Source organism: Pantherophis guttatus, chromosome 11, assembly GCF_059756535.1.
Source record: "Pantherophis guttatus breed Tessera chromosome 11, ASM5975653v1, whole genome shotgun sequence".
Classification (NCBI taxonomy): Eukaryota; Metazoa; Chordata; class Lepidosauria; order Squamata; family Colubridae; genus Pantherophis; species Pantherophis guttatus.
Genome location: NC_142073.1, coordinates 14,142,756 through 14,164,803, shown reverse-complemented (window position 1 = coordinate 14,164,803; position 22,048 = coordinate 14,142,756).

Below are 22,048 nucleotides of genomic sequence, written 5' to 3'. Positions count from 1 at the left end.
TGCAATGCTCAGCATATTAAATGTTCTTGAGGAATTACTGTCACCCGTTTATATTTCATCAGATTTCAGTTGCTGTGCACAAGCTCATCATGGATGAATAATACACAAGGCCATTCTTCTTTCTTTCTCCCCCCCCCCACCTCTCTCTCTCTGTGCCTGAGAGAGGGGGTTGGGGGATTGCTGATACCATGAAAAAAGTCAGTCTGGAATAACTTTTATTTTAAATCAGTCCAAAATTATTTTGGTCACAATGGGAATGCTGGACTCTCTAGAATATAACTTGTGGTTACTTTTTTCCTCCCTATTGTTTCTGGAACAGATTAATGGGAAACAAGGTTGAAAACAAGGGCAACAAAAATAATGTTCTCCAAGAAGAAGTTTTATTATAAATGTCTTCTCTGAAGGTGAAAGAGAAGTTAAGAGTTAAGAGACCAGACTAGAACCCCAGGTGCAGATTTAGTCCCATTTTAGGCCTATCAAGCCAGCTGGGTGACCTTGGCCAGTCCCTCCCTCTCAGCCCTAAGAAGAAGGGTCAAGCCAGTGATGGGCTGCTGCTGCCGGTTCAGACTGGTTCAGGCAAATCAGTCTGGGCACAATCTTGTCCTATATCGCTGTGCTTTTTGACATCACACGCATGTGTAAACGGCACATGCAAGCAAACTGCCATGTTTTTTGATGCACGCATGCACAGATGGCGTGCTCACATTTACGGTGAATAGACCTGCTGAATTCATTGGGGTTTACATGGGTCTTTATATATTACTGTATTTTTTTTGGAGTATAAGACACACCTTTTCCCCCCCAAAAAAGAGGGTGAAAATCTGGGTGCATCTTATACTCCAAATGTAGCCCCGCCCAGCTTCTCAAATGTAGGTTCCAGAGGCTGAAAAAAGCACCAGAAAAGAAGCTTCAGAAAAGAAGCCCCCAAACAGAGCTTCAGAGGCTTTTTTTTCTGAAGCTCTGTTTCGGAGGCTTTCAGAGGCAGAAAAAAAAGCAAAAAAAAGCAAGGCACAGAGCTCACAACCAAGGAACCTGTTGCTAAAATTCACTCTGGTAACAGCTGATTGGGGGTATTCCGGGAGGCCGATCCACCTGCCAATCAGCTTTTTTCTTATTTTCCTCCCCATAACTAAGGTGTGTCTTATATTCTGGTGTGTCTTATACTCCGAAAAATACGGTAATCAATTCAACAATTGTTTAGGAAGTTAATCTCTTAAGAGTAAAGATTATTTACCTGTTTATTAAGAGTGATTTCCATTAATTCATGGAACATATTGTGAGCATGAAGGAATGTGTCAAAATAAAAGTCAGGAAATGAAGCCAGTACTGTAGTGCCAACTAGAGTTTGAGGTCATCTGGCGAAATCATGTCTCATTAGATGTCCCTCGGAGATATTTTGAAAGCTCCATTGGCATATATTTCACCAGGGGAGGGAACACATATCAGTAATCTGCCACATCAAATCTCTGTTGATTTCCAAATACTGATATTGGTATTTGGTTGCAATCCTGAAATATCTAGAGCATCACTTGAATCGACAAAATTCACATCAAAAAGGCAGCTTTACTTGGAACAACTTACATCCCATGATAAAACCTTTAAGACCATCAGACCAATGTCTGATTCAGACACCCACCATCTGCCTATCCCAGGTCCTTACGAAAGACTAGAAAGGCAGACAAAATGGCCAAATACAAGCTAAACATCTGGCTAACTGTGCCACCAGCCATGATATATTTTCAGTAAGAATTTGGACTGAAATGAATGTATTTCTTCTGAAAATAAAAATTAAAAAAAAAACATGAAAAAAAAAAGTCAGAGGAAGCAAAATGGATAGATTCGTTGAATCCCATTGTCATTGTGCTAGCTTGGCTTCTGATTTGGTAAGACAATTTTTCCAGGAACAGCTGTCAGTTTTATATCACGTTTCTATTTCTTGTGCTGTGCACTTCCTTGTTCCTTCCCAGACTGAGAGTGCATAACATATGATGCATAAAGCATAGGCAATATAGTGATGCTTCCTGATCATTAAAATAAAGAACTGCCTTATAATTGGTGATGGATAGCAATTCTGTTTGGATTCCTCTGCCCCGAAAAGAAGTACATTTTTCAGAGAGCTGTGTTTTATTTGCAACCCTATGCTTTCTCTTTTTTTGCATATAGGACAGTTGTATGTCAGCTTTTCCTGCTCATTCTTTCTGTTTGCCCTAGTTTCTTTGCTAAAACAACAACTTTGGCATGGGTTTAAAAATGTTTCTGCCCAGAACGAACACATGATAGAAGCGTGCCCTTAGGAAATTGAAGTTTCACAAAGCCCCAGGGAAATTTCAGCACATAAACATCATCCCTGTAAGTGGTACTTAATATTTGATTCTCTCCAAGCAAGACAAAGGGGAGATGGACAGACAGAGCTTCAGATATTAATGTTAATCTAGCAATACTGGCACAGACTGTGAAATGAAATCCAGAAAGCCGGGAGCATGGGGCAATGTGAATAAAAAATATCAAGCTGAGGTCAACACTCTCATTATCCAGGCAGCTGTTAAATGTCAAAGCAGTCCTATGGTATCTCTAGCTAAGGCAGCTGCTGCTACAGAAAAAGCTTACATCTGTATAACGGAATAGAGTAGAATGGAAAGTAAATTGTATTTGAATTCCTTTCTTTATTAGTCGGTGACTGTTGTGGTTATCACGATACAAGTTTTCTACCTCTTCCCCTGATAGCTGGGTTCATGCCACCGTAAGCCCCAATGTAGCCTGCCTTTTGATGGGAGCTGAGCTTTTTTTTTTTGCAGATCCAACCACTGTGATTTAGAAAACATAGTTTATGACTTAGTTCGCAATATGAACTCAGCTCATTGCGTTTGCTCCATATATCAAGTTTAAGAAGCTATGCTGTAGTATAATGTGTGAAAGTGGGTCAGTGACTTTTCTCTGTTTGTGCTACACTAATGAGCCATATAGACTGCAGTGGCTGATGGCCTTTGAGATGCCTGATGATAAAAGTATTAAAGCTCAGTTTCACTCTACTGGGGAATTCTGGGAGTCACGGTCTCAACATATCTGCACAATAAGGTAAAGGTTCCCTTCGCACATATGTGCTAGTCGTTCCTGACTCTAGGAGGCTGTGCTCATCTCCACTTCAAAGCCGAAGAGCCAGCGCTGTCCAAAGACGTCTCCGTGGTCATGTGGCTGGCATGACTAAATGCCAAAGGTACATGGAACGCTGTTACTTTCCCACCAAAGGTGGTCCCTATTTTCCTACTTGCATTTTTTTAATGTGCTTTCGAACTGCTAGGTTGGCAGAAGCTGGGACAAATAATGGGAGCTCACCCCATTACGTGGCACTAGGGATTCGAACTGCTGAACTGCTGACCTTTCAATCGACAAGCTCAGTGTCTTAGCCACTGAGCCACCGTCCCTACTGCATATGCACAATAGGAGACTGGAAATGATTCTTTTTAGATGTTCTTTAGAAGGTTGTCTGGCTATGTAGAGAATTCTATTTCCTCCGAAATCCATTACATACCTTGACGTGGGGATTGAAGCAACCCACTCATCTTTTCCAGTTTCTCATAATTCTACAGTGTGGCAGTCTTAGGTGATAAGAACTAGAAGTCAAGGATGCAATCAGAATAGAGTTCCTGACCCTGCTTCGAAGACAATTGAAATCTTAAATATCTATGATGCCTGCTGTGGATATTTGCCCATGTATGCAAATACTGTGGAAGATATAGTGAAATGCATTAAATAAATAAAAAAAGGCAGAAAAGAAGTAACTTGCTGAGGATCCAATATAAAATAATGGTATTGACTTTTAATGTATGAAACTTCCCTTTGAGATACAAGAATGGCTTTATTTATTTGCTCTTATTTTTAATAAGCTTGGTGGGATGGCAATGAAACTAGCTGTGTATCTAGTGCTTTTTAATCTTTTTTTTGTTAAGTTAGTAAGTTCAGAGAACTTGGTGACTTTCAAGGGAAGTGTCTGAAGGCAAACTGGTGTTTAGAAGAACCAATCAGATAAGTCATCTTGCTCTGTGGGAAGATTTGAGCAGAGTCCTTGGAGAGTTGAAGAGGGTTCTGGCTGGGTCCTGCATTATTACAGTCTTTGGAGGTGAAAAGGTTCTGGGACCATGGATTCATTACTCAGCTTTTGTGATAACCTGGGGCATGGCACAGAATCAACATAGGCAGCTGGCAGTTCAAACCACCCCTTTATTGCTCCAAATTTCCCCAAACGATCCCACCTTTCTGGCAGGTCCCAGAGCAAAGTGATGACACAGACACACACACAGCTCAAGCAGCCTCTGGCTGCAAATAGTCCAGCCCAATGCTGTGAACACCACAGCTGCACAGCAAGAAAGTTGAAGAGTCCAGGAAGCAAAGGAGCATGGCAAGTAATCCAGAAATCCAGAAAGAATGCAAGGAATCCAGGAAAGTTCAAACATTGGCACTCATCACTCCAGGAATTCAGCATTTGTTCCTGACAATTGCCCCTCCCCACAGCATCTCCTTAAGTCTCAGTCCCCAAGTGTGCCTTGTGAAGAGGGGTGGGGCACTCTCCCCTTGAGTAGTTGGCTCAGTCTGCGCTGTTCTCGCCTTCTCTCCACTCTCCATGCTCAAGGTTCAGGAGGGAGTGGCATTTGCTTATTGCCTGAGCTTGGTCTCTCATGTTCACTGCTTAGTCTCTCTTGGTCACCCTGCCCCTGGTTCCTTCCTGCCTACAAACTGTTCTAATCCTGAAAGGCCCTGGCCTGACTGGCCCTGCTCCTCCCCATTTTCTTCTGAAACCAATGAAGTCGCCTCCTCGATCTCTGTTGGCTCCAGTTCCAGCTTGCCTTCCCCCACAGATTCAGGCTCTGATGTGGGCATGATATCTTTTTAGTTGCTTCTGCCAGTGGAAAAACAAGATTTGGTCCTCATCTGTTTTACTCCCTTGTTAGTTTTATGGGTTCCCATAATGTTGCTGGGGCTGGTCCAGGGGTGAAATCCAGCAGATTCTGACAGGTTCTGGAGAACCGGTAGTGGAAATTTTGAGCAGTTTGGAGAACCAGCAAATACCACCTCTGGCTGGCCCCAGAGTGGGGTGGGAATGGAGATTTTGCAATATCCTTCCCCCAGCGTGGGGAGGGAATGGGGATTTTGCGGTATCCTTCCCCTGCCACACCCACCAAGCCACACCATGCTCACTAAGCCACACCCACAGAACCGGTAGTAAAAAAAAATGGATTTCACCACTGGGCTGGTCAAGTTTCTTTTCTTGCCCTTGGGTAGAATTTTGGGTGTATCATATTAAGCCAGAAGTGGTGACACCTGTTGCAAGCTGGGAGCTTACTCAGTAGCTGCCAGCATGTTGTCATCTTGGTTCTCTCATTCATTAGGTAGCTTTTCTTTCTTTTCTTTTTTTTTTTCATTTCTTCTGCGAGTTACTTGGTATTCTTTGTTTGCAAATGGCCATCCCCTCTTCAATCTATCAATACCAACAGGCATATAAAAACATGCAGCCTTAACTGGCACCAACATATCAACCCGAAAAAGAGTATTTTGTTTGCCATTATGCACAATCCCATACTAAACAAAGTAAGGGCATCTTCAGCTTTCAACTATGATTCAGCATCTTTGATCTTTGTCTTTAAAAAAAAAAGTGACGAGATTTCCTATGCCCCATAAATCTGAAAGGAATATCGTTAAATAAATAAATAAATAAATAAATAAATAAATAAATAAATAAATAAATAAATAAATACATACATACATACATACATACATACATACATACATACATACATACATGCATACAAAAATCAGGAATGCTTCCCAAAGGGAAAATATGAAAATCAAAGCGGCAAGAACTCTTGGAGTTTCTGACATAACTCTTCTGCTTATTGAACACAACCTTGAGATTCTGATCTCTTTTGTAGTTACTTTAACTCTGCTCAGATGTAAATTGGTTCCTTTCATTCTGTTAGATATTTCCTTTTGATATTTTGTTATTGCCTTTTCTAATGGCTTGCGGTATTCCCATGGAACGAACCACTGCCATTGAAAATGTCAAAATGCATCAACATGAATTATGCGAAAGTCATGATTCTCCATAGGCATTAGAATGAAAATTAGACACACTTGGGCATTAAGTCAGAAATAATTGAAACCTAGAATTATTCACTTAGCAGGCTGGAATTCATAAAATTTAATCTGTTCTTTTCTTCATTATGGACTTCTGACTAAATGGGGTAAAGCATGGGGGAGTTTGATAGCCAGAAAGCATGCTCTTCGGAATGACAAAATAGCATGTTCTGGCTATGTGCATTTCTTCATGAGATGAATATCAAGGTTTCATTGCCTGCAGGTCAACTATAATTGTTTTAAATGTGTTAGAAGCAGCATCAGTCATCTAAACCCAGTAGTTATTTGTCCAAACCCTGAATTTTCAATCACTCAGAATAAAGCTGGAAGGGACCTTGGAGGTCTTCTAGTCCAACCCCCTGCTCAAGCAGGAGACCCTATACTATTTCAGACAAGTCTTTTCTTTAAAACTTTCCGTGACCCACAACTTCTGAAGGCAAGCTGTTCCACTGGTTAATTGTTCTCCCTATTAGGAAGTTTCTCCCTAATTCCAAGTTGTTTCTCTCCTTGATTAGTTTCCATCCATGGTTTCTTGTCTTGCCTTCTGGTGCTTTGGAAAATAAGTTGATCCTCTCTTTTTTATGGCAGCTCTTCAAATACTGGAATACTGCTATCATGTCATCCCTAGTCCTTCTTTTCTCTAGACCAGTGATGGTGAACCTTTTCGGCACCGAGTGCCCAAACCGGAACACACGTCCATGTGTGCATGCCAGAGTGCCAGAAACCTGAAGACCAGCTGACCGGCACACATACACTGTTTTTTTAACCACTTATTGGGTCATTTTCAGGCTGTTTACTGGACCATTTTCAGCCCATTTTTCGGGTTGTTTTGAGGCAGTTTTTGGTCAGATTTCAGGCTGTTTTTGGCCCAAAAAACCAGCCTGTTTCTTTGCCGTTTTTCGAGGTGTTTTCAGGCCATTTTGGGGCCTTTTGGGGGATGTTTCCCAGCCATTTTGGGGCCCATTTTCCGGCTCTTTGTGGCCCATTTTCTCGCTGTTTTGGCGGCTATTTTTCCAGCTGTTTTCTGGCTGTTTTTCGAGCTGTTTTCTAGCCATTTTTCAGAAACAAGAAGAGCAGCTGGAGACGGTGCATGTGCCCACAGAGGGCTCTGTGTGCCACCTCTGGCACGTGTGCCTTAGGTTCACCATCACGGCCCTAAACTATCCATACCCAATTTTGGAGAGATGTAGCTACCTTGGTCTAGTTCACCAAGTTTAAAGCCAATCCAGATATTGTATTTGATGTAGTGATTTTCCTTTGCTTTTTAGAGAGGAGAGAATTTAGCATGTTCTGAGAGATATTTTTTTAAAGAGTAGCAGGACATCACTTTAATTGTAGGCCAAGGAACTGGAGAGAAGGAAATGTCACCAGATTTATCTTGGAGGCAGGGCAGAATTATTCTTGTTCAGAAGTGACAATCATCATTAACAAGGACCATGACCAGAGGCAGCGTCCAGAACCTCTGACCTTACCTGGGTAAACTGGGATGGGGAGAATATTTTTTTTCTAAGGCAGAATTTCTCCACAACCCTTGATATAGGTAAGAGCAATGCTGACAATTGGGCTGTTGGTTTGAGCTCTGAGCTTGACCATTTGGCTGCAAATGTTTTGTCACTATTCGAGGAGACATCATCAGTATGCTTTGAAGTGTGCTCATCTGTCAGAACACAGATGGCCTTTAAATACTTTTCTATGTGATGTAAATTAGCATTAGTGTTGTTTGTTCGGATACTTCTGAGTCATGGTCTGGTTTCAGACTGTTTGATTGGCTGCTGTTATGCTGACAATATTTTCCTCGCCAGTATGCTGACAATTCCTTCCTTGCTTATGCTATAGACATCACTTTGAGAATAACAAATCATGATGATGAATAATTTGATCTACTAATTTGGTGAAGTAATTTATTTGCATCTTTGCCGTTTTCATTTACATTGCAATAATAGTACAATAATTATACTAATTCTGTAGATACTTCCCCCCTCTCAAGTCATAGAATATAAACAAGATATCAGGTTCCCAGTTTCTCTGCAGTTATTCGTTTGAGATGATGGTTGCAACCCAAATTTTAGAGGAGTGCAAGATCTTAATCTTAAGGTTAATTTGGCTTGAGGCTTAGCATTCATTAAAAAGATTTAGATCCACATGGTTCAATTACACATTTTGAATGAACAAAAATGTAATTTCTCCTGCACATTTGTTAGGAAGTTTTATAATGCAACCATTCTAGATCCATAGAGAGAGAGAGAAAATGTCACTTTACAACTGAAACCACATCTTCAGCTACTGAAGATTATTTGTATAGGTCCTATTGTTGCTGTGAAACTACTATATATCCAAAAATGAAATACCACAATGGAGGAATGGTTGGTGAAAATGACAGAACTACCAGAGATGACAACATTAACTTGTTTAATTAGAGAAAGATCAACAACTATTTTTACTGGAAAACCCTCATGGATTTTTGCTGAAAGAAAAATAGAAAAGTGAACTTGTGATTTATGGATGTGAAAGGATTGCTTATGGAAAGAAGGAAAGAAGAATTGTGATATAACCTTAGAGAAAGAGGTTAAAATGTAAATGTATTTATAATTGCTATCAAAAATTGGAAGTCCCTTCCTTCCTTCCTTCTTCCTTCCTTCCTTCCTTCCTTCCTTCCTTCCTTCCTTCCTTCCTTCCTTCCTTCGAAATAGAACAAGGTTTTTGTTTTGCTTTTGTTTATTTGATAAGGAAGGTAAATTTCTAATCATCATCAATTTATAGAGGGCAATTGCTGCTCAGGTGCTAATTAATACAATCTTGCCAAGCAGTATTGCAAAGATATTATTAAGATGCTTCATTAAAATACTATATGTATCTTTTTCTGAACTGACTTTAACTTAAGACCTTATTTTATCCAATTAACCATTTGAAAAGTTAATTTACGAGAGCAATTTGAAGCATAAATATGATTCATTACCATTTGACTGGGATAATTAAATAATTTGAAAAGTAGGATTAATAAATCATTATAGCAACTTAAATGTCGATTAACACTATAAATGTTAATATTTTTAGCAAGCAATCGGCACTTGATTACTGTGTTTCAGGATATAGCTGTTTTAATATAAATCAGAGCTCTAAACTTTGCTTATAAATGTTACGTGCAGAGATTGATCAAAGTAATTTGGCTTTCTTGAATGAAAAGCAGGGAGGTTTTCCCATATGTCACTGAGATATAACTTCTAGCTAATATTGAACATTATTATTCATTGCATTTATTGGATTGAATGTCAACAATGAAATAAAACACTTGCTTCATCAGCAATACAATTTCTTATTATTTTGATGAGTTTCCAATTGCTTAGTCTTGTTTTCCATTTCCCAGAAGAAAATATTGTGTAAGGTTTGATTTATGATTTATCTCAATGAAAAGTTGTGTGCAAAAGTTACTCTTGCAGCGAGCTTCTTTCCAGCTAATTACAGACGAAAGCATATTCCAGGTTTCAGAAGAAGAAAAATAGCAGGCTGCAGGCAACAATTCTATCTTTATTATTACCAGGAAGTAATATTTGTCGGATGCATTAGGATTTATTGGTGAATAAACATGGATAAAACTCAGGCCATTTAACTCAAAGGGTCTTCATCTAGGGTAAAGGATACAAGACTTTAATTCTACATATAGAACAATTCGGTGGACACTGTCTGAAACAAAGCATAACAAAATTGAAAAACAGTAAAATAATTGGGCAGTAATCACTTCCAACAGACTCAATAAAAATAAATTATAATGAAATTCAGCAGCTCATTAACATACAATGTCAAGCATTTAGAATCACTAATGGTTTATGGTACCATATCTTGGATGAGTATCCATATGTGTGCTTGTATATGTCTGTCTGTAGAAGAAAACTACCAAAAAAAAAAAAAATCTAATCAGATCAGTGGAGAATATTGGACAGATTATATAACTAAAGAATATTATCTTGGTGAAAATGCATGATAAATGAGCAAACACGTGTCAAATGATTAAGGAAGTGTTTAGAATAAAAACAATGTAATTTATACGATAAATCACCTATAAGGCTTGACTTCTAGTAACCATCTCTATCTCTACCTTGTTATTGTTTTAAACAAGAGCACTTACATATTTTCATTTACTGACTAGTGAAATTGCTTGCAAGAGACCTTTCCCATACATTTTAAATCATTTATTGCCATTTTGGCAGAATCTGTTCAATTCCATTAGATTCATTAGCTTTTCTAAAGAGCATTGTTGTGTGGAAAGAGCTGAAGCAGCTGCCCTGTGTAATTTTGTTATTGCTTTAATTTACTCAGAGTTTTGTTTTAATACTCTAGCTGTCAAATATACAGAGGGAAGCAGCAATCAATATAAAACACTTTTTGTTTACTTTATCCATCCTGTATCTACAATAAAAGATGGAGGTACGCACAATGTTTTATTACCTGGTAATTGTCTTTCCCAATTCTGCTTAAAGGATAATTTGCCTTAGCAAAATAAATACAAGTGTATAAAAACATCCTCGATTTGTCAAAATTCTTAACTTCTCTCAAATACTATTGAATAGGAGGGTAGTTGGGCATAAACTGCCTTTAGAATTTTTCACCTCATTTATGTGGTGATAAATTTCTTCACATTTCAAACTTCTGTCTAGGAAGAAAAGAAAAGAAAAACAATTTATAGCATCACAGGTGTGGCGCTTTGTCAGGATTACCATTGCAGTGCTCAAACACAACACTGCTTACAACATTGTGAAGAAAGTATTTTACAATACTGCATAGGTTAGCCATGTTAAAGGATGGCTGGGAAAACTCTCAACTTAGTAAGCAGAAGAGATTTGTCAGTTTACCCTTTTTCATTAGACTAGGGATGAACAAAGCACAACCATCTACAGTACCTTCCCTCCCTTCCCACCTCCAGCCCTACTTAAATGACTTCTCTGCAGCCAAAAATTTGTAATCCCAGAGTGCCCACAGGGGGAATGAGGGGTGGATAGGTGTGTTGTGGTCCACCAGTGGATCTGGCAGCAGATTCAGACAGTGAGGAGGTTGGGGAGTCTGGGGAAGGCTCTGACGAGGGATCTGCGTCGGAGGCAGAGAGAGGGCCAGGGCCGTATGCCAGTTATCAGCTGCCTTTGGAGACAGACATCAGTGAGGCAGATGAACAGCTGGAGCCTTTTCCCAGTGTGCGCATGCGCAGAGTTGCCTGACAAAAGGAACAGCTAAAGAACAAGGGTCGATTTGGGAGTAAGGCCACAGGTGGATGGTGAATGGCCCCTCCCAGAGGGAATAAAAGAGGAGCGAAAGAGAAGTGGAGTTTGCAGGAGACAATTAGTTCATTATTACATTCTTGCCAAGTATTGCGGCATCTGAAAGATATCAGCCTGGCCACTCTCCAAGTCTGATAAAGGTCGGTAATTGTAAACACACTCAAAAGACCGTGGGAGAGGAAAGACTTTGCTGGAGAGGAATTCACTGTAAATTAAATAAAAGGGGTTTATCGGGATGCAGACTTGGCTTTGTGCTGCTGGGGAAGCCTAGGTCGGAACAGGGTGGGAAGTGGAGATTGGCATCCAAAAACCTCAAGATGGTATGGCTGTTTGATCAAAGCCTGTCCCCCACTACCCTAATGTCTCTTAATCTCATATAGACACTCCTTATCTTTTCCCTTATCCATTCTGTCACACTTTTTTTTTTCTTCTTTATTAAGTAAGAAAGACATTGCAAAATTTGGAATAGGCTGAAAGCTTTCATTTGAGAAACTTTGGAAGATGCATATGCTCAGGGGAAGGCATTTAGAAAAAAGAGGAGTATATAACACTATCTAGTACATATGTATCCCATCAGATTATCTTCAACAGAATATTCAGAATGAGAGAATGCATCCCAAGCTGCTTTAATAGAATAACAGAATTGAAAGGGACTTTGGAGGTCTTCTTGTCCAACCCCCTACTCAAGCAGGAGACCTTATACCATTCTGGACATATGACCATCCAATAGCTTCTTAAAAGTCTCTAATAATGGAGTATCCACAACTTCTGAAGGCAAGTTGTTCCACTAATTGATTGTTCTCACTGTCAGGAAGATTCTCCTTAGTTCTAGGTTGATTCTCTCCTTGATTATTTTCCATCCATTGTTTTTTGTCTTGCCGTCTGATTCTTTGGAAAATAGGTTGATCGCACCCCCAATCATCGTGGCAGGCCCTCAAATACTGGAGCACTGCTATCATGTCACACCCAGTTCTTCATTTCACTAGATTTTACTTATTTTCACGAGACTTTACATCACTAGACTTTACTTAGACTTTTCACTCTATTATAATCATACTTAACTGTAGCACTTTTAAAGCGGATGTTGTTAAGGGTGACTTAAATAAATAAGGATTTTATTAAGGTGGCCTTGTTGAGAGAGTGCATATCTTAATAGAACCTCAAGAATTACATCAGAGAATGTCTACTCTGTAAATTAAACGCTATGATACAGTGGCAATGCAGATCAAATGTAACACTCTGAGGTTTGCAGGAAGTCAATAGGCAATGCAATTGGATATTCAGGAATTGATTTCTCTAAATATTGACAATCTTGTCTTAAAAAAAGTAAACTCTGCTTTTTTTATCCTGGACCTCATCCCAAAAGGCCATTTAAGCACTCTGTTTTATCAAGAAAATGAGGAAGGAGGGAAGGAAGGAAAGAAGGGACTTCCTTCTTGAGGTCTGCAAATTTAACACCAGATTTCTGGATTCCTTGCCAATGATTCTGTTTGCGTCTGTTTATTTGGAAATGGCACTTGTTGAATTCAAAGGAGCTTACTCTTAAATGGGGGTGGAACAACTGATATTGTTATAATGCAGTCCTACACTTCTCACAGAAGCTTACTTCCACTCCTTATGGAATTTTAGCCTACTACTATTATTCTTTTAGAATACGGGAGTCTAATACATTTGAAATTAAAGAACTGGTGATATGTTTTGTGAAAACTTGTGAAAAGAGCTTAAAGTGGATCTGGTCAAGCAGGCCTAGGTTGGAGTCAAAACCATAGAAGTATGCCAACTTGCCCATTGCTAAGGAATGGATTTCCTTGGGAATTGTCCTTAGCCAATCCCTCCCCCCCCCACCTTTAGCTTTTAATAACCCAGGTATTTCATACTCAGTCAGACACTGATTTCCAACTTCACTGATTTCAGTTAGAATTACATTAATGGTGGCTTAAATTTTATGGACCCCTAAAGCTTTTAGGGTTCTTTGTTTCTTAAATTGATATTTTTCATTCAACCCATTTTGTTATATTATGTAATGCACCAATTTCCTACTTCTGCCTTATCCACTCTTAAAACAATTATCATTTAAGTGAAAATTGATGGAAGAAGAGAGGGGTGAGGCTGTTCAAATGACAAGGAGGGTGGATATTACAGAAATCCCCAGGTCATGAAACTGTACTAAAAGACAATGGCTTCACTATCATGTAGTTTTAGGAGGAATGTAGTTAAAATTTATTTCTGGCTTTAGTGCAGTATCTGCAGCTTTCTTAACCATCACACACTTAACATTTTTATCAATATCTGTCATGATCTTGGTTTTTTTATGATACTCTTGCATTGACAAACCATCTGGAAAGGAAAGGCCAAACCTTCAGTTTTTCAAAGGTCATGTTAAAAGGAATAGTTGAGATTTATTTAATTGACTCCTTTAGCCTATTGATAAACCTGTTATTATTTAGTTTTTGTAATGGGTAATATTAGCAACATGGCATATTGGTAGCAGATCAGCATGTCCAATGTGAAGAGAGTTTTGAACTATTTTTATGCAACCACTCCTTAATCAAGTGAATATTCTGAAAAAGAAAAAAAACGTTTTGGAAATTATTTTGCACCTTTTAACAGGTGAAATAGGTAGCTTGGGGGGGAAAGGCATAGCATTTGCATTTCTACTATTGTACCTTTGGAGTTAAGTGTGGTTTTAAGACTTAAATTACTGACTCAGATTGAGAGAATACAAGTACAGATTCTTAATTTTGAGGTTCACTTGTCCAAGCCATTCCTTTTTGATTTACTAGGTTATCAGAAAAGAACATCAGATACCAAACCTTGAATTCTGAATCTTTGGGACTTGGGCTGAGATTTGGAAATATATTTGAATCAAAGTAGGAATTGAGAGGGATGCAGGGCTCAGTTACTGAGACGCTGAGCTTGTCGATTGAAAGGTTGGCAGTTCAGCGGTTCGAATCCCTAGTGCCCCATAATGGGGTGAGCTCCCATTATGTGTCCCAGCTTCTGCCAACCTAGCAGTTCGAAAGCACATAAAAAATGCAAGTAGAAAAATAGGGATCACCTTTGGTGGGAAGGTAACAGCATTCTGTGCGCCTTTGGCATTGAGTCATGCTGGCCACATGACCACGGAGACGTCTTCAGACAGCACTGGCTCTTCAGCTTTGAAATGGAGATGAGCACCACCCCCTAGAGTCAGGAATGACTAGCACACATGTGCGAGGGAAACCTTTACCTTTTACCTTTTACCTTTTACCTTTTACCTTTTACCTTTTACCTTTACCTTTACCTTTATCTTTACCTTTAGGAATTGTTCAAGACAAACTGAATCAAACTTCGAATCTTTTTCTATTTGGAGGGTGATTTCAGAATGTAATGTTGCTTATTTTGGCTTAAGTGCTATATCAGTCCAGTCATAATGGCATTTATACTGTATTTTATGCTTAATGTTATACAAGAAACAAGTCATTATGACTCCTAATCACAGTGAATTGTTTTAACAGGACTCTTCTATCACCAGCTACCAAACACAATAATAATTCTATCATTTCTCTTGAAGATACATAGCCTGGAATATTATATCCCATTCCGAATATCAGAATTATTTCATAGGGATAGGTAAATTGGAACATGTTATGAAACAAAAAAAAAATGAAGATAATGAAGGGCTAGGAAAGGAGACCAAGTTCTATAAGAAAAGTTTGAAATAACTTGGCTGTATTTAGCCAGGATGGAATATTTAGGATGCGATATGAAGCAGTGACATTCAACTGTTTCAAGGGCAACCATCCAGATGATATTGCAAATTTATTTTCTGTTGTTCTTTCTGTATAGGTCACAAACCAGTGATATTGTTGGAGAAGAAAAAGGATTATGATTAAACATTATGAAAAACTTCACAGTCTGTGAAGCTTTTCCACAGCGAAACCCTTTCGCTCAGTAGGCAGTGACTTCTTTATTAGAGGTTTAGAGTCCACCTAGAAAGGATGCTACAGTAATAGATTTTCTGCATCAGGATGATATTTGTTTGGGTGACCTTTGAAATCTCTGATTACTTCCACCAGCAACGTATTAACCTTGAAAGGTTTAATTGCCCTCATTAATTGAGAAGAGGATTGTTCTTTATTAATAATGAATTAAGGGTGAAATCCAGCTCAGAGTGACATCATTATTTGATTACTAGTGATGCCAACTGGATTTTTTTTTTAAAGCATATGCAACTATGCACAAGGTTACAATAGAAACGGGTGCTACAATAAAATGTTTTTATGTTCTTGTTTTATTTATTTATTCATTCTCTTTTTCTTCCTTTCCTTTCCTCCCCCTTTGTTGTGACTGAGGCCCAAGTAGTGATTACCAAACACAATTCAGTCCTGAACAAACTTATTTTATTAAAACAGCTGAGAATGAATTCATTCTCAGCTCAGTCCAAAACAAAATTCTTCATAACCAGTCCAGTTGGCCTTATCACCAACCTTTGATGTCTTTGGCAACCTGCCAAAGGCTTTTCTTGGCAAAAACCCCACAAAGTTCAAGAGACGCTCATAAGAAGCTCTGAAATCAACGTTGCTTTTCTACAAAGAACCCAACAGCTCGTTGCTGCTCTTTTAAGCCTTATGGGAGTGGCCAATCATCTTCTGGCCTTACTCCTGAGTCGTCCTTTTTGCTTCAGCTGCTCTTGCCTTCTGGCAGCTCTGTGCATGTGGGCACTAGGAACAGGCTCCTCCTGTTCCTTTGCCTCTCTGCTGTCCGCCTCTGGAGGCTCCGGAGTCCACACATCACTCCCAAATGGCCCTGGCCCCATCTCTGCCTCCGATGCAGAGCCCTCATCTGGGCCTGTCCCTGACTCCAGGACTGGCCCATTGTCCTCTCCAACCTCCTCACTGTCCGACTCCGCTGCCAGGTCTGCAGGCTGATGGCGGATCACAACACCCTTTTCCTTTCCTTCATTTCTGCAGTCCTTTTAAAGGGCACAATTCCAGGAGAAGAGAAATATAAAAGAAATATTATTTAAGACACTCGTTAGTGTCATGATTAAATTGGCGCCCCCAACCAATTGTATACTTATCATTCCTGCCTCGCTTGCCTGGGCTATACATATTCATAAGAGTCAAATCTGTTTTCTGTTTGATTTTAGTATTCCTTTTAAATAATGATTTAATCCATTTTCTTCTTTAATGGGCTACAAAAGGGTCACTCTTCTCTAACCCTTTGACAGCCATATTAGTTGTCAGACTACACAGGCTCACTCTTTAATGACACTAACCCAAATTAGACCTTTAAAGTTGATTTATGTTAGACTCAAAGTTTAAACAGAAATTCAAAGATAATGAAGAAAATTTGTCCATGTTAGACGTTAAAATGTATGTTTTTGTTCCTTTCCACCTCTTCATTTACAGCTGTGGCAACTGTAGTATAAATTTTGGGGCAGATCCTGGGATCTTCATCAAGTTACATGTGAAGAGATAGGATAGAATAGAATAGAATTCTTTATTGGCCAAGTGTGACTGGACAAACAAGGAATTTATCTTTGGCTCTCAGTGTACATAAAAAGAAAAACAGAAAAAAGAAAAAAAATACATTCATCAAGAATCATAAGATACAACACTTAGTGATAGTCATAGGTTACGGATAAGCAATCAAATCATACTAGGAAACTAACAGAACAATATAAATCATAAAAATACAAGCAATGTGGTTATAGTCATAAGTGGGAGGAGATAGGTAATAGGAAGGATGAGAAGAATAATAGTAATACAGTCTTAGTAAATAATTTGACAGTGTTGTGGGAATTAGTTGTTAAGCAGAGTGATGACATTCAGGAAAAAAACTATCCTTGTGTCTAGTTGTTCTGGCGTGCAATGCCCTATAGTGTTGTTTTGAGGTAGAAGTTGAAATAATTTATGTCCAGGATGTGAGGGGTCTGTATTTTCTCAGCCTTCTTTTTCACTTGTGCATCAAGATGACATCATATTCTAAATTTGAAGGTAGAATCAGTCAAAGATAGGAGCCAATTTTTAATGACATTGTTCCAAAGTCTATTCCAACTTTGAGTGGGATCTGAAGACCATGGAATGATTGAGATAACATCACACATTTGACTTGGAATTTCTGTGGGTTTCCTTATTATTTTCCCCAACTATTTTTGGAGTTGCCCTGCAGATTTCATTTGTTTCCCATTTCAATATAGTGAGAATCTATGTTGCCAACATGTAGTGATTATGGTTCCCCAAGAATCCTGACATGGAGACTTGCCCACCAATTACCTCATGGTGACAAGAGAATACAAATGTTTTTTTAAAAAAAATTTCTCTATAGATCCATTTAAATATCTTTTACATATATGATGTAGTGTTCCTCAACCTTGGCTGCTTGAAGATGAGTGGATTTACTGGGGGTAAAACTGAAGTCCACACATTTTCTAAGGGCCAAGGTTGAGAAACACTACCCTAGATACTTGATCAATATTAATCAGGAGTAAAATTAAAAAAATTCCCCTACCGGTTCTGTGGGCATGGCTTGTTGGGAGGTCATGTGACTGGGTGGGCATGGCCAACTCAACATCACTCACATTGAGGGGCTCCTCACCGACCCCTCCCCTCCCAGCCACTCCTTGTCGTGAATGGCAGGAAAATGGGGAGGGGAATATTCCTGCCTACCATCCTTCCCTCAATCTGTGCTAAGATTGAGGAATGATGACAGGCAGAAAAATCCCATTCCCCATTTTCCTGCCTTTCACAAAAACAGCTCCATTCCAGCTGCTCTCCCCCATATCCCCCTCCCTTCTGGGGACTATCTTAAAGGGACAGGTTGCAACAGCTTTGTTCTGAATGGAGGGAGAAAAGTTAGCATTCTCTCTGCTGCATTTAACATTGAATTCTGTGGAATATCGAGCGGCCAGAAGAGGTGAGCAGTGACTGGCTGGGCATGGGTGGGTGGGTGGGGCCAAGGAGGGGTAATTACTACCGGTTTGGTGAACTGATGCCCATAATCCCTAGCGGTTTGCCCGAACCGGTCCGAACTAGTAGGATTTCACCCCTGGTATCAATTTAATTTAAAATTATTTAGCTGATAGGCAGAACCAGATTCTGAAGATGTTTAGTCTTTGAACAGTGGGCTGAATATCGACCAACAAACCCATGACCACCTTAGTTCCAAGTCAGTGCGGTGGCAGATGAAAGTCATTAGTCTCATGATGTTCAGTGGCTTATGGAGGAAATTGGCAGTTTCAGGTGTAAACATCATAAAAAATGTAACAACACAGTTGGCAGCTGAAAATTGAACTGACATAGAAACTAAATGGCTATTTCATCCCACAAGGTGATTTTTTTTCTGGAAAGAAGCAAAGAAATTTCTTGAGTAGTCTGTTCAAAGATGTCATTGGCAATTGTTTGAGTCTAGTCTTTTTTTTCCTCGCTCCCTGTTCTTATTTTCTTTCTTTTGCTCAGGAGGGACTTTGGTTTAAAGTTTTGACCTTTTTTTTGGCTGTGGTAATAAAGTGATGAACATATAAAATAACCTCAGCCACATAATCTCAGGGTTCACGTGTAGTAATTCCTGCATTATCCCAAGTTGTCTGCTCCAGGTGATCAAAGTAATAAGGTAGTAATGATTTAAGTGCACAGCTTTAAGCATGGGACATATCCGCATAATTATCAGAGGTATGGTAGAACTGTACAAAAGCCTTATCAATCGTTTATGTATTAAATATCTAGAGATTCCTAAGACTAAGACTTCATTAGTTTTCACAGAGCTTGGTAAAAAATGTTTATGCAATATAAGAAGGTGTACTACTCGTAATGCTTGGGTTGCAGCTGTTCTTTAAAAATGATAATGCATGAAAAAATAATAATTGTGCATCAAGAAATTAAGGAAGGCATTAAGGAAGAGATCTGAGTGGCACAGCAGACTAATGCTACTGTTAAAGGTAGTATTTAGCTTCCAACTGCCTGCATGGCTTAGGACCAGGATATTTGGCGGACCACCTACAGCCAGTAACAACATCCCATCACCCGGTTCGCGCCCATAGAGAGGGCCTACTCAGGGTGCCGTCGGCTAGACAGTGGCGGCTGGTGGCCCCCAGGGTAGAGCCTTCTCGGTTGGGGTGCCCACCCTCTGGAATCAACTCCCCTTGGAGCTCTGACTAGCGCCTGACCTTTGCACCTTCTGCCAGGAATTAAAAATTTGGCTTTTCAAATCCCTTGACCTGGTCTGATGATGGGGTTTTAAGGGTTTTAATGGGTTAATTTTAAATTTTTTAGATTTTAGTCTTTATTTTTATTGTGGCTTGTGTTTTATTGTTGTGAGCTGCCCTGAGTCCATTGTGAGATAGGGCGGCATATAAGCCAAATAAATAAATAAACAAATAAATTACTGCGAGTTCGATTCTCACCAGGCTCAAGGTTGACTCAGCCTTCCATCCTTTCTAAGGTAGGTAAATGAGGACCCAGTTTGTGGGGGCAATAAGCTGACCTTGTATAAAATATACAAAAGTATGAAGGCTATTGCTTAATGCCTTGTAAGCTGCCCTGAGTCTCCGGAGAAGGGAGGCATATAAATCAATTTTTTTTAAAAAAGAGACAACTTAATGCTCGCCAGATGTTTTGGGGCACAAATGCTCACCATCGTTTATGGTGGCTGAGGCTCATTGTAGTTTGAAATACTGTCTTGGCACCACATGGTTTCTCCCTGATACATGGTATATACATCAGGAAACAAATTGTAGCCTGAACATCATTTTCATTGTTTAGATTGCTGATAGATAGATATTCCATCAGGCAGAGAACTGATGCTTTGATCCTCACCCAATGAGGGGTGGTTTGCGATACTTAAAAATAAATCAATAAAATCATTGGTCTTTGATGCTGAGGTCAATCAAATAGTGCAAATGCTTGTATTCAGGGACTGTAAGTTAATTGTGCTTCAACTCTTAACATGACCCAAAGGGTACTGGCCTCAACTAGCTTTCCCCTTTTTATGGAAAAAGCTTCCATGGAGTAAGAAAATGAAGTAATAAGAAAGGGGGCAATAGAACTGTTCTTTTGTCAGGTTATTGGGTACCACAGCACATAAGGCTGTGTTTGTGTATGTTTCAGGAAAATAGAATGTGGAATGAGTTTGGAGGAAAATAGATTTCCTTCCCACTTCATTCCAACAAATGACCAACATAGACCAAGAAACAGGGGGAGATAGACTGGCAACCCTCCTGTTATAAATTCTATGATATCAGACCCTTCATTGGTAGAGGTTTTTGGAGCAAAATCACAAAGCACCCCTTCCAATTTTAAGTGGTGGATCTAGCCAGATTTACTTTAATAGCTTAAGGCAAAATTAACATTTTGAGTGGAACTGAGAACCTCAAGGACAAGGGCTATATCAAGCACAAAACAAAAGTAGAATTTTTATGTTATTTTCTTTCTGGGGAGATATCTGGGGTGTACTTTTTTTCTTGACACGTTTAAATCCATTTTCAATCTTATACTAAACTGTGTGAAAACAGCACCAAACACTGATGCTGATTTTCAGTAATAGTGACCACAGAGATTTCTGAGGAATATCAAAAATAGAGTACCCAAATCATATAAATGGAGTCTGTTAATTTTATTGAAATCAGCAAATTGAAACAACTAGAAAATTATTCATTGAGTCTGAATGCTTTGAAGTAATCTAGTAATTCGTTTTGTTGATTGCGTCCTACACAATAATTACATTGGATCAAATCTTTTAATTCATTATTACACAAAGCCTTGATAAGAGAGGAACTCAGATAGCCCTGAAACTAGAATCTGCCAATTTATAATTAAGCTCTTCTGAACCCACCTTGCGTTTGGACCGAATATTATGTGGCCAAGAAATGAAGCATGGAAAGACCACTTAGAGATTCAAACTTAATGACTCTTGCAGGATTGTACAACATATATAGTTAGTCATGGTCTCAGGCCAGAGTTCAGAATAAAACATGTTTACATTTTTATATAATTTTTGTATAAGGGATGTGGTGGCTCAGTGGCTCAGATGCTGAGCTTGTCGATCGAAAGGTCAATAGTTCAGCGGTTCAAATCCCTAGTGCCGCGTAATGGGGTGAGCGCCCGTTACTTGTCCCAGCTTCTGCCAACCGAGCAGTTCAAAAGCACATAAAAATGCAAGTAGAAAAATAGGGACCACCTTTGGTGGGAAGGTAACAGCGTTATGTGCACCTTTGGCATTGAGTCATGCCGGCCACATGACCACGGAGACATCTTCGGACAGCTGGCTCTTCAGTTTTGAAATGGAGATGAGCACCACCCCCTAGAGTCAGGAACGACTAGCACATATGTGCAAGGGGAACCTTTACCTTTACCTTATATTTTTGTATACCTAGAAATTTGCCTAGAAAATCAACTCTGGTTTTATTTGTAGGAAATAGGCTATATAAATCATTCCTCAAAGTATGCCTTTTATCTGTAAGCAACAGGGAATTATTTGATGTAAAGTAATGCATCTCTTTCTTATTTATCTCTAGGCATCAGGCCAATATCTAATCTGAGATACTGTAATCCTTTTTAAAAAGGTATAACCAGTTGGGGGTTTTCTTCTTTTTCTTGAGTAGAGGTGTTCCTTGAGGGAAATCTGTACTTTATCAATATTAATTAATATGTACTTAGTACCATTTCTTTTTT